Source organism: Hyla sarda, chromosome 2 (genome assembly GCF_029499605.1).
Source record: "Hyla sarda isolate aHylSar1 chromosome 2, aHylSar1.hap1, whole genome shotgun sequence".
NCBI lineage: Eukaryota > Metazoa > Chordata > Amphibia > Anura > Hylidae > Hyla > Hyla sarda.
In genome coordinates, this window is record NC_079190.1 from 45,005,202 (window position 1) to 45,017,832 (window position 12,631).

General features: G+C 43.8%; 1 protein-coding gene across 3 annotated transcripts in view; it reads left to right on the plus strand.

The window, feature by feature from the left end:
• Nucleotides 1-12,631, plus strand: part of ZC3H12C (zinc finger CCCH-type containing 12C) — a 185,709-nt gene that overhangs the window by 15,511 nt on the left and 157,567 nt on the right. Inside the window, exon 1 of one of the 3 annotated variants that reach the window (XM_056561674.1) lies at nt 8,804-8,935. The exons of 1 other annotated variant lie outside the window; for it this stretch is intronic. The gene's annotated coding sequence lies outside the window, so the exon portion shown is untranslated. Of the gene's footprint in view, nt 1-8,803; nt 8,936-12,631 lie in introns of those variants that run through there. One more of the 3 variants, XM_056561675.1, reaches the window with a different exon arrangement.

Here is a 12,631-nt window from a genome sequence, read left to right on the forward strand (position 1 = left end):
CATGAATGGAGGGGGCATGGCGTAACGTCACAAATGCGGGTGCTACAGGGAGATCGCGGGGGGTCTCAGCAGCGCCCCGCCCCCCCCCCCCCCCCCAGCGATCAGACATCTTATCTCCTACGCTGTGGAGGTCAGATATTAAGTTTATATATATAGGTTTTGTTTTGATATATAGCCTGTGATTTTAGCTGGAAATGAAAGTGTTAAATTGCTGCCATTTAGGGAGACTCCTCACCTTGTACTGACATGCCTGATGAAGCCACACATGCGTGGTGAAACGCGTTGCATTGATACATTGTTTTAGATTAAATCATATATCCTACCTGCGGTTGTTGCTGTCAGCACCGTATTTCAAACCGGCAGTTCCTTACAGAAGTCCCAGATTTGTTCATACTCCTTTATTGACATTATTGACGTTCATCTACATTAAATGACAGGAAGTGATTAACATGTTCAATGTTTTTGTTCTTAAAGGAGTTGTGTAGTGAACAGTAACTTATCCCCTATCTATAGCATAGGGGATAAGTGTCTGATTGCAGGGGGTCTGACTGCTGGGATCTCCTAAACGGGCCCCGGCTCTCAGAGCAGAGTGTGTGCTGGGGACGGCATGCGCTCCATTCATTCTCTATGGGAGCCGAATGCTGTCCCCAGCACATGCTCTCCCCAGCACATGCTCTGTTCAGAGAGCCAGGGCCTGTTCAGTTTTTCCCAGTGGTCGGACTCCCTGCGATCAGATATGGGATACCGTATATACTCGAGTATAAGCCGAGTTTTTCAGCACAATTTTTCGTGCTGAAAACGCCCCCCCTCGGCTTATACTCGAGTGAACTCTCCGCCGATGGCTGTCCGGGCATGCTGGGAGTTGTAGTTTTGCAACGTCTGGAGGTCCGCAGGTTGAAGACCACTGATGAAGGGATTGACAGGCGGTGATGATGAAGAGGGGGGATGATGACGGGGGTCTGGATGATTACATGGGGGGGATGATGTATTTCCCACCCTAGGCTTATAGTCAAGTCAATAACTGTTCCTGGGTTTTTGGGGTAAAATTAGGGGCCTCGGCTTATACTCGGGTCGGCTTATACTCGAGTATATACGGTAATTTGATCTTTGCTGCACAACCCCTATATCAGAGATAAGCTGTAACCAGAGGTGTCTGGCAGTGGCTTATTCCTCTCTCTCTACTGAGAACACATACAATCCAGGCGGAGCTGAGTGTGTATTCGTAAGGAGGGGGGTTGGGAGGATTAGCTGTTGGCTGACGGCTATGTAAGGTGAGGGCCACCTTATTGGGAGTGTAATGAGTATTTAATGAATATCACATTGATACATATTCAATAACTCCGATCTGTCAGCCTGACAATATTCTGACACACGGCTGAGCTGTTGTTCTCTTATGAATTATACATGGATTCTAAATGTTCCCTTGATGAAGCAGAGCTGGATTATCCTCCGGATGAAGAAGGAACCAGAGACGGTGAGCTTCCTGAAGAGGAACATAACTATAAAGACTTCAGAGGTGGCCGAAGCAAACGGGCCCTGTGCCTAAGAAGGGCCCCTCTGCCACATAAGAAGATGTGATAGTTATGGAGTCCCCTAAATATTCTTTAAAGTGGTTCCAAAAGTAGAGCATCCCTTTAGTGCCGAGTTTACGGACCCTATGTTATGGGGCCTGGGTTATTTAAGGATAAATATATGAAGGCTTCACCGGCATCTCCTCTAGAACGTGATTTGCAGCCACAATATTCCTGTTGCTGGGCATTACCTGAAGTGTAGTCCATAGAATATTAATTGGTGGAATATTCTGCACAGGCACCGGCCCGGTCATCACATTTCCCAGGAGTATTACAGCAACAATTGTCTGATTATAGAAACATAGAATGTGTCGGCAGATAAGAACCATTTGGCCCATCTAGTCTGCCCAATAATCTGAATACTATGAATAGTCCCGGGCCCTATCTTATATGAAGGATAGCCTTATACCTATCCCTATCTTATATGAAGGATAGCCTTATGCCTATCCCTATCTTATATGAAGGATAGCCTTATGCCTATCCCATGCATGTTTAAACTCATTCACTGTATTAGCAGCGACCACTTCTGCAGGAAGGCTATTCCATGCATCCACTACTCTCTCAGTAAAGTAATACTTCCGGATATTACTGCAGAAGCCTTTGCCTCTGTAATATATAACTGTGTCCTCTTGTGGTAGTTTTTCTTCTTTTAAATCTCTTCTCCTCCTTTCCCGTGTTGATTCCTTTTCATGTATATAAATGTCTCTATCATATCCCCTCTGTCTCTTCTTTCTTCTATACATGTTAAGGTCCTTTAACCTTTCCTGGTAAGTTTTATCCTGCAATCCATGTACTAGTTTAGTATCTTCTCTGAACTCTCTCTAGAGTATCTATATCCTTCTGGAGATACGGCCTCCAGTACTGCGCACAATACTCCAATTGAGGTCTCACCAGTGTTCTGTACAGCGGCATGAGCACTTCTCTTTCTACTGCTTATACCTCTCCCTATACATCCAAGCATTCTGCTAGCGTTTCCTGCTGCTCTATTACATTGTCTTCCTACCTTTAAAGGGGTACTCCGCCCCTAGACATCTTATCCCCTATCCAAAGGATAGGGGATAAGATGTGAGATCGCCGGGGTCCCGCTGCTGGGGACCCCGGGGATCGCTGCTGCAGCACCCCGCTATCATTACTGTGCAGAGCAAGATCGCTCTGCACGTAATGACGGGCAATACAGGGGCCGTAGCATCGTTATGTCACGGCTCCGCCCCTCGTGACGTCACGGCCCGCCCCCATCAATACAAGTCTATGGGAGGGGGCGTGGCGGTCATGAGGGGCGGAGCCATGACGTCATGCTGCTACGGCCCCTGTATCGCCCGTCATTACACACAGAGTGAACTCACTCTGTGCAGTAATGATAGCGCAGTACTGCAGCAGCGACCCCCGGGGTCCCCAGCAGCGGGACCGCGGCGATCTAACATCTTATCCCCTATCCTTTGGATAGGGGATAAGATGCCAGGGGCGGAGTACCCCTTTAAGTCTTCTGAAATAATTACTCCTAAATCCCTTTCTTCAGATAATGAGGTCAGGACTGTGTCAAATATTCTATATTCTGCCCGAGGGTTTTTACGCCCCAGGTCCATTATCTTGCACTTATCCACATTCAATTTCAGTTGCCAGAGTTCTGACCATTCTTCTAGTTTTCCTAAATCCTTTTCCATTTGGCATATCCCTCCAGGAACATCAACCCTGTTACATATCTTTGTGTCATCAGCAAAAAGACATACCTTACCATTGAGACTAGAGATGAGCAAACTTACAGTAAATTCGATTCGTTACGAACTTCTCGGCTCGGCAGTTGATGACTTTTCCTGCATAAATTAGTTCAGCTTTCCGGTGCTCCGGTGGGCTGGAAAAGGTGGATACAGTCCTAGGAGACTCTTTCCTAGGAATGTATCCACCTTTTCCAGCCCACCGGGGCACCTGAAGGCTGAACTCATTTACGCAGGAAAAGTCATCAACTGCCGAGCCGAGAAGTGCGCGATGAATCGAATTTACTGTAAGTTCACTCATCTTTAATTGAGACCTTTTGCAATATCACTAATGAAGATATTAAACAAAATTGGTCCCAGTACAGATCCCCGAGGTCCCCACTGGCAACAAGTCCTTGCTCTGTATATTCTCCATTGACTACAACCCTCTGTTGTCTGTCAGTCAGTCACTGCCTAATCCACTCAACAATATTGGAGTCCAAGCTCAATACTGTAGTTTATTGATAAGTCTTCTATGTGGGACAGGGTCAAAAGCCTTACTAAAATCTAGATATGCGATGTCTACTGCCCCTCCGCCCTCTATTATTTTAGTCACCCAATCAAAAAAATCTATAAGATTTGTTTGACGTGATCTCCCTGAAGTAAACCTATGTTGTTTTTCATGTTGCAATCCATGGGATTTTAGATGTTTCACAATCCTATCCTTTAGTAGGGTTTCCATTAATTTCCCCACTATTGATGTCAGACTTACTGGCCTATAGTTGCTTGATTCCTCCCTACTACCTTTATTGTGAATGGGCAGGACATTTGCTAATTTCCAATCTTGCGGGACGACTCCTGTTACCAGTGATTGGTTAAATAAATCTGTTAACGGTTTTGCTAGCTCACCACTAAGATCTTTTAATAATTTTGGGTGTATCCCATCAGGCCCCTGTGACTTATTTGTCTTCACTTTAGACAGCAAACATAGAACCTCTTCCTCTGTAAATACACATGCATCAAAATATTCATTAGTCTTCCTCCCTAATTGAGGTCCTTTTCCTTCTTTTTCTTCTGTAAAAACTGAACAGAAGTATTCATTAATGCAGTTGACTCAGGGGCCGACATACCACATGTGCAACATGTTCAACTGCACAGGGGCCCAGCATGAGAGGGGGCCCATCTGAGGCAGGCCCCCTCTCATGCTGGGCCAGCCCTACCATGGGACCTGAATGATGCAGGTGGCATTTGTATCTCTCGTGCAGGGCCGCCATCGGGGGTACAGCCAGTACTCCAGTAAGGGGCCCCATCTCCCAGGTGGGCCGGGCCCCTGCTGCACCCCCCTGCAGCAGCCCCAGCACAGAATACTGCTGTTTAAGCAGCAGCCTCCTGCTTTCACTGGCAGCTGCAAAATACTCCCTGCCATCTGTCCTCTCCTCCCTGGATAAGGCTCTTACAGACGACAGCAGCACAATGGAGCGATAACTGCCGAACATCGGGCCGTGTATGGGAGGCAGAGGACCTTTGGTGATGTCATTGCCATGTGATCAGTCACATGGGTGGGAGGAGCCTGACTACTATACAATGGAGGCCCAGGAAGAAGTTCCTGTATAGGGGAATGTGTATCATATGAAGGTAACCTATACTACATACTAATACACAAATTACTATGTCTGTGTTTTCCAAACAGTGTGCCTCCAGCTGTTACAAAACTACAACTCCCAGTATGCCCAGAAAGCCAACAGCTGTCTGGGCATGCTGGGAGTTGTAGTTTTGCAACAGCTGGAGATACTTTGTTTGGAAAACACTGCACTATATAATTCCCACACACTGCATTTAACACACCCACCACATTTATTGATTTAAGAATCAATAAATAAATGTCCAAACTATTCCAATATAACGTTAATTATCCCACACGGTCAATGGCATAATTGTTAAAAAATGCCAAAGTCCACAATTGCAAATTTTTAGTAATTTCATATACCATAAAAAATTTATTTAAAAAAAGCGAGCGAAAAGTCGCATCAAAACAAAAATGGTACCAGTAAAAACTACAGATCAAAGCGCAAAAGATGAGCCCTCACACATCCCAGTATATGGAGAAATGCTAAAGTTATAGGGGTCAGAAGAGGAGGATTTTAAGTATACTACTTTTTGTATAAACGGTAGCCCCCAAAAGTTGCAAAATGGCGTTTTTTTTTACTGTGTATTTCATGGTAGCATGATTGATGCCATTACAAAGTAAAATTGGTGGCACAAAAAGCAACAAGTCTCATATAGGTCTGAAAGTGTAAAATGAAAAGTATTATGGCTGTAATACACAAGTGATATAAATCTCATGGTCGCAGCCGTCACAATCATGACTGAGCCCCCTGTGACCGGCCACCACTGCTGCCACAATATCTGGCTGATCTGCCGGCGACTGTAACTGTAAGGGTAAAACTCCAAAACAAAGTACCTACACAAAACAAAAAAAGGGTCCACATATCGCTAAAAGTTTATTTTGTTATCACCAACCAAATTAAAAACATGTATATGAGGCATCAGGAGAAAACCACAAGTAATCACAGAGGCCACAACACACATGACATTCAGAGATAATGGGGGAGATTTATCAAATCCTGTGCAGAGGGAAAGTGGAGCAGTTGCCCATAGCAACCAGATTGTTCCTTTTTTTTTTTTTTTTTTTTTTTTTAAAAGGCATCTGAAAAATTAAAGAAGCGATATACAACTGCTCCACTTTCCTTCTGCACAGGATCTGATAATTCTTCCCCATTATCTCTGAATAAAGTGGCGGGGGGGGGATCGAGGGGGAATAAAGTGGCAGGGGGGATCGGGGGGGGGATAATAAAGTGGCAGAGGGGGATAAAGTGGCAGGAGGAGATTGGGGGGCAATAAAGTGGCAGGGGGGGATAAAGTGGCAGGGGGGATAAAGTGGCGGGGGGGATAAAGTGGCAGGAGGAGATTGGGGGGGCAATAAAGTGGCAGGGGGGATAAAGTGGCAGGGGGGATCGGGGGGGATAATAAAGTGGCAGGGGGGATAAAGTGGCAGGAGGAGATTGGGGGGGCAATAAAGTGTCAGGGGGGGATACAGTGGCAGGGGGGATCGGGGGGGGATAATAAAGTGGCAGGGGGGGGATAAAGTGGCAGAGGGGATCAGAGGGGGAATAAAGTGGCAGGGGGATCAGAGGGGGGGATAAAGTGGCAGGGGGGATCAGAGGGGGGGAATAAAGGGGCAGGGGGGATCAGAGGGGGGGAATAAAGGGGCAGGGGGGGATCAGAGGGGGTATAAAGTGGCAGGGGGATCAGAGGGGGGAATAAAGTGGCAGGGGGTGGGATCATAGGGGGGGAATAAAGTGGCATGGGGAGGATCAGGGGGGTGGCAAATGATATAGCACAGTGGGGAGTGGTTGAAATGGCACAGGAGGTTGATCAAGGGGGAGAATGCATGGGGGTAGCAGCCCAATTTGTAATGCTGATACTGGTATCATGTTATACGTCGTAGGACGCGCAACGCAATATGTGCAATTGGCGGTACTGTGAGGGGTGTCCAGGGGGCCCAGGCCTGAGCTGTGTAAGGGGCCCCAAAATTTCTGATGGCAGCCCTGCTCTCGTGTCCCGACGCCCGGGACATGCAGTCCCCGGGCGCCGGGCAGGAGATTTCTGCTAATAGCTACTTACATCTGCCTGCGGGTCACGGGATGCTGGTACTTCCTGGCGGAGGTGCGCGTAGTGGCGTCATTGCAAGCGCTGCACCGAAACGCCGACTTCCTGCGCTGCACATGCGATGACGTGCACACATCACTTATAGCGCGCAACTCCAAGAAGTCCCCGCATCCCACGACCCGCCGGCAGATGTAAGTATGCTGCCAGTGCCTCATGTGGAGGCTCTAAATATCTGCTGCCTAAAGGGGATCTAAAGCTATGCTGCCTAAAGGGGGGCTCTAAATCTACAACATAGATTTTGAGCCCCCCTTTAGGCAGCATAGATTTAGAGCCCCTGTTTAGGCAGCATAGATTTAGAGCCCCCCTTTAGGCAGCATAGCTTAAAGGGGGGGCTCTAAATCTATGCTGCCTAAAGGGGGCTCTAAATCTATGCTGCCTAAAGGGGGGCTCTAAATCTATTCTGCCTAAAGGGGGGCTCTAAATCTATGCTGCCTAAAGGGGGCTCTAAATCTATGCTGCCTAAAGGGGGGCTCTAAATCTATTCTGCCTAAAGGGGGGCTCTAAATCTATGCTGCCTAAAGGGGGGCTCTAAATCTATGCTGCCTAAAGGGGGGCTTTAAAACTATGCTGCCTAAAGGGGGGCTCTAAATCGATGCTGTAGATATAGGGCTCCCCTTTAGGCAGCATAGATTTAGATCCCCCCTTTAGGCAGCATAGATTTAGATCCCCTTTAGGCAGCAGAGCCTAAAGGGGGATCTAAATCCATGCTGCCTAAAGGGGGGGGCTCTAAATCTATGCTGCCTAAAGGGGATCTAAATCAATGCTGCCTAAAGGGGAGTCCTATATCTACAGCATAGATTTAGAGCCCCCCTTTAGGCAGCATAGATTTAGAGCCCCCCTTTAGGCAGCATAGATTTATTTGCATTTATATGTTCATCTGTGTTGGTGGGGGGGGGGGCAGGCACATTTTTTGCACAGGGGCCCTCTGCTGTCTGTGTCCACCCCTGGATAGATATGAGATAGAGAGATAGATAGATATGAGATAGATAGATAGATAGATAGATAGATAGATAGATATGAGATAGATAGATAGATATGAGCTAGATAGATAGATAGATAGATAGATAGATATGGGATAGATAGATAGATAGATAGATAGATAGATAGATATGAGATAGATATAAGATAGATAGATAGATAGATAGATATGAGATAGATATAATATAGATAGATAGATATGAGATAGGTATGAGATAGATAGATATGAGATAGATAGATATGAGATAGATAGATTTGAGATAGATAGATAGAGATAGATATGAGATAGATAGATAGATAGATAGATAGAGATAGATATGCGATAGATAGATAGATATGAGATGGATATGAGATAGATAGATAGATATGAGATAGATAGATAGATAGATAGATAGATAGATAGATAGATAGATATGGGATAGATAGATATGAGATAGATAAAGAGATAGATAGATATGAGATAGATAGATAGAGATAGATATGAGATAGATAGATAGATAGATAGATAGATAGAGATAGATATGCGATAGATAGATAGATATGAGATGGATATGAGATAGATAGATAGATATGAGATAGATAGATAGATAGATATGGGATAGATAGATATGAGATAGATAAAGAGATAGATAGATATGAGATAGATATATATGAGATAGATAGATAGATAGATGGATAGATATGAGGTGACGTGGGGTTAACCACATGATGAATTATACATTTACAAGCGGCAAAGCATTTGGAATCCGCTCCACAGCTTCCTGCAGCCGGTGTGAATGACAGATGATATCAGGAGGTGTGCCCACTGCCCAGATCCTGATGTGAACGCTGCCTGGAAGCTGCATTGTGGTGTCCTGCTGGATGATAATGGGATGAATGTGACCCCATTGCTGGGACAGTCATGGGTATCCCAGTAATGGAGGAGGCGTACAGAGGAGAGGACCAGGACAGATGTGCTGCTGAAAGGTAATTGTACAGAACAGGGGATGAGCACAGATCCTGAGCTATGGAGCGGTGTGGGACGTGCAGGAATGGTTTCCTTCCATGTGTCATTATGTACAGACCACTAATGGGAGAATAGATACTACAAAGTGATAGCAATGGGAAACTTGTTGCAGGGCACACGTCTGCAGCTCTGCATTATTCCTCTGTGATGATGAAGATGAGAATACAGTAATGGTCACTCCCATTCCTAGAGATGTGTATTGGAAGTGACATGGCTTATGATGTCCAAATCTAAAGAGGAAGCCGACTATATTACTAATCTATGTGCAGAGAATGTGACAGGGGCTTCTCTAGGAGGCCACCTAGATTGCAGCCATGGACACAGCACTGCATCACATGTTTTATTTACACATATTTACCTTTTTTACTTCAATTTTGCATTCCAATACTCAAGAGCTCACGCCATTACATTTCAATCAATATCCTATTTATATACGGAGCACTGTTCATCCAGCTCTTACTGGTGCACGAATAGAATGACAACATTAGGCTATGTTTATATTAGCATCATGGATTCTGTACATAATGCAGCCATGACAGCAATGCTGGATCCATGTTTTAAAAGAATGTCGGCAATTCTTATCCTGTTATTGGTAGTGTATATGGAGGTTAATAATAGGGGGATTTAACCAAACAAATTAATGTATTCATTTTTTAAATCAACTGGTGCCAGAAAGTTAAACAGATTTGTAAATTACTTCTATTAAAAAAATCTTAATCCTTCCAGTACTTTTTAGGGGCTGTATACTAAAGAGGAAATGCTTTTCTTTTTAGATTTCTCTGATGTCATGACCACAGTGCTCTCTGCTGACCTCTGCTGTCCATTTTAGGAACTGTCCAGAAAATCCCCATAGCAAACATATGCTGCTCTGGACAGCATAATAATGGTTTGCATTCAGTGTATGTCAAAGGAGTTGTGTGGTGGCTACAATATCCGCTGCTATTTTGATGTTTACCGAGTCCACATTCTGGTCCCGTTTTCACCCATAGGATATACTCAGCCAATCACTAGCGGAGGTAGGTCCGGGCGAGTGCTGAAACAGCAGCATCAGGGGATTGGTAAAGATAACCGTGCCAATTGTATACCAGATTGGAAAAACAAGAAAATGTAGACACACTAAAAAACGTACACCAAAAAGTACAAAAAATAGATTTTTACTAAAAATCTTTATTAGAAATACATAGGCTACACATACATTTAAAAACACCCCTGAATCGCAGACAGATGAGCCCTTTAGAGCCCTCCCAGGCCACCTGCACACCTTATATTAAAAAAAAATACCTGACTAAAATCACAATATATACACATAATTAATATGTTAATTAATATATTAATAATTAATTAATATATATGCAAATGGACAAAGAAGGGCATCATTTCAAATTAATCAGTTCAACATTGCAGTATCCCATAAATGATCTAACTTTATCTATAGAAAGAAAGCAGTATATACAACCCCCCCCCCCCCCCCCCCCCCCGACCACCACCATTACAATGGAAGGAGGACCAGATCAGAAAGCATAGATATATACAAATACTGGGCAGGTGCCCCCCTGAACCCCTACGTGTTCTGTCGACTGTGGTCAACTTCCTCAGGGTGCACCCTGTCTGTGGTTCAGGTTCATGTGGAACCATTTTTAGTGTGTTTAAATGTGTGTCTAGCCTATGTATTTCTAATAATTTTATATCTATTTTTTGTACTTTTAGTTGTGCACTGTTCTTTAGTGTGTCTACTTTTTCTTGTTTTTCCCAATAAGTGATTGGTAAAGTGACTTTTTATTTACATTTTTTTTTTAAACCAGCCCAATTCTCTTTAAAAAAATATTTTTCTCACCAGAAAACTCTTTTAACAAAGCAAAAGAACAAAAAAATAAATAAATAAAATTGAAATGTAAATAAAAAAAAAGCATAATGGTTAATAAAATACCGGTATAGTAAATAAAGAATATAATGGAAAATAAAATAAAGTAAATAAAGAACATAATAGTAAATAAAATATAGTAAATAAAGAATATAATGGTAAATAAAATAAAATAAATAAAGAGCATAATAGTAAATAAAATATAGTACATAAAGAACTAATAAGTACCGTAAATAAAATGAATAAAGAGCATAATGGTAAATACAATATAGTAAATAAAGACCATAATGATAAATAAAAATATAGTAAATAACCAACATAATGATAAATACAATATAGTAAATAAACAACATAATAGACTGTGCTGCAAAACAGAGCTCCGCACCCTATATTAAGCATTTTAGATGTGTTTACAGTAAGTCATTCTCCTAAATTGTTCCGGGCACTGACGCTGGTTTCCATTGCAAAATGTTTGTTTATTTCGGCTTTTCTAATAGGACATGTTCCTGAGATCCAGAACCACTGATGAATACTAAAACCTATTATCCTCTTAGATTTCCACCGAAATGTATTGTAAATGCACTGAACCACAATTGTTGTTATTCTTGTAGGAAATAAACAGGGCTCTAGAGGTCTGAATGTACCGTCCTTAATCTGGTTCTTTAGATTCATGGTCTGTCCTTAGAATAGTCCATTACTACTAGATAAGTGGGACTCTTAAAAACACCACCTATGAGTTGTCTTAAGGGGCCAGCGCCGTGTCCAATTTTCGGCACCCCAGCCGATTCTCTGTTTTGAAGGAAAGCCCCTGTCTGACTCCTTTTCATTAGCAGCTGTGCCCACTAATACAGTTTACAGCTGATTGGAAAAGCTGCCCAACATTGGATCTACGATTAAATGCCCATTCTAAAGCTAGGACATAATTTGTAACCCTTTCTCACCCTGCACTGTACCTATACACACTGGTGGCTGGTAGATAGCCCAGGCACAGTTGTGGAGGCATCAGAAGTTGCTGTTACGTATAACTTACAGTATTCACCGTTCTTTAACAGTTGGGGTGGCTCTGGCCATGACTCTGCACTCCAAAGCCCATAATGAGGATGTGAAACTTAAAAAGTTAGAATTTCTCGCACATTTTGCACCTGCCCAATATCAGTGAAGCATGGTGGGGGAAGCATCATGCTGTGGGGTGTTTTTAAAGGAGATCTGCGATGTATAACACTTATGCCCTATCCGCAGGATGGAGGATAAGTGTCTGATTGCTGGGGTCCAAACACGGGGACCCCCACGATCTCCTGTACGGGGCCCTGGCTCTGCCCTCTCCATCCCTCCATCATGTATTTCTATGGGAGAGGTGGAGAGGCAGCGTTTGTGCATCCCTGTCTCTCCCATGGTGCTGTATGGGGGGGCCTGTCGTCGACCTCAGTGAGGTCAACGGCACGCGCATTAGCCACGCACATTCATGGCAATGGCTGGACCCCGTTCAGGAGATCGCAGGGGTCCCAGCATTCGGACATAAAGTCAGGGTTGAGGAAAAGCTAAATGGAGCGAAGTGCAGAGATATTCCTTATGAAAACCACAGTGCCTGGAGTTTTTGGACCTCAGACTGGACCTAAGGTTCATCTTTAACCAAGACACTGGCCCTAAGCACCCAGCTAAGACAACACAGGAGCGGCTTAAGGACAACTCTGTGATTGTAATTGAGTGCCTCGTTTTTTCTTGGATATGTTGATATTACTGTTAATAAAAATAGTTTCTGTCAGGTCACCATACAACAGCTTTATCCAACTAGTCA